This window comes from Nestor notabilis, unplaced genomic scaffold (genome assembly GCF_000696875.1).
Source record: "Nestor notabilis isolate BGI_N333 unplaced genomic scaffold, ASM69687v1 scaffold20823, whole genome shotgun sequence".
In the NCBI taxonomy this organism is placed as follows: domain Eukaryota; kingdom Metazoa; phylum Chordata; class Aves; order Psittaciformes; family Psittacidae; genus Nestor; species Nestor notabilis.
The window spans coordinates 22,455-22,720 of record NW_009922638.1 but is presented as its reverse complement, the minus strand read 5'-3'; the positions used below and the strand labels follow the sequence as shown (position 1 = coordinate 22,720).

The window sequence follows — 266 nt, the reverse complement described above, 5'->3', positions numbered from 1 at the left end:
CCTGCTGCAGGGCAGCAATGCGGGGATGCTGCTCAGCCCTGCGGACACCAGGGCTGGCTGCAGCTCTCACGCCTGTCCTGAGCTCGGGGAAGGTGCTGATGTGGTGCCTGTGGCCTTACCCACACACCAGCCCCTTCTGGAGGTGGCTCTCAGGGTCTGAGCTGAGTCCTCCCAGATGCAACCAGCTTTAGTGGCTTTATGCAAAGCCTCAAATGGGAGGCACCAAGGGATGGAGCACGGAGTTGCTCTGGATGGCAGGGCAGGGA

The 266-nt window shown here is 62.0% G+C and overlaps 1 protein-coding gene across 1 annotated transcript in view; it reads right to left on the bottom strand.

The window, feature by feature from the left end:
• Positions 1–266, bottom strand: part of HDAC7 (histone deacetylase 7) — a gene marked incomplete at its 3' end in the record, with an annotated part of 15,986 nt that overhangs the window by 6,621 nt on the left and 9,099 nt on the right. The gene's annotated exons all lie outside the window — the stretch shown is intronic.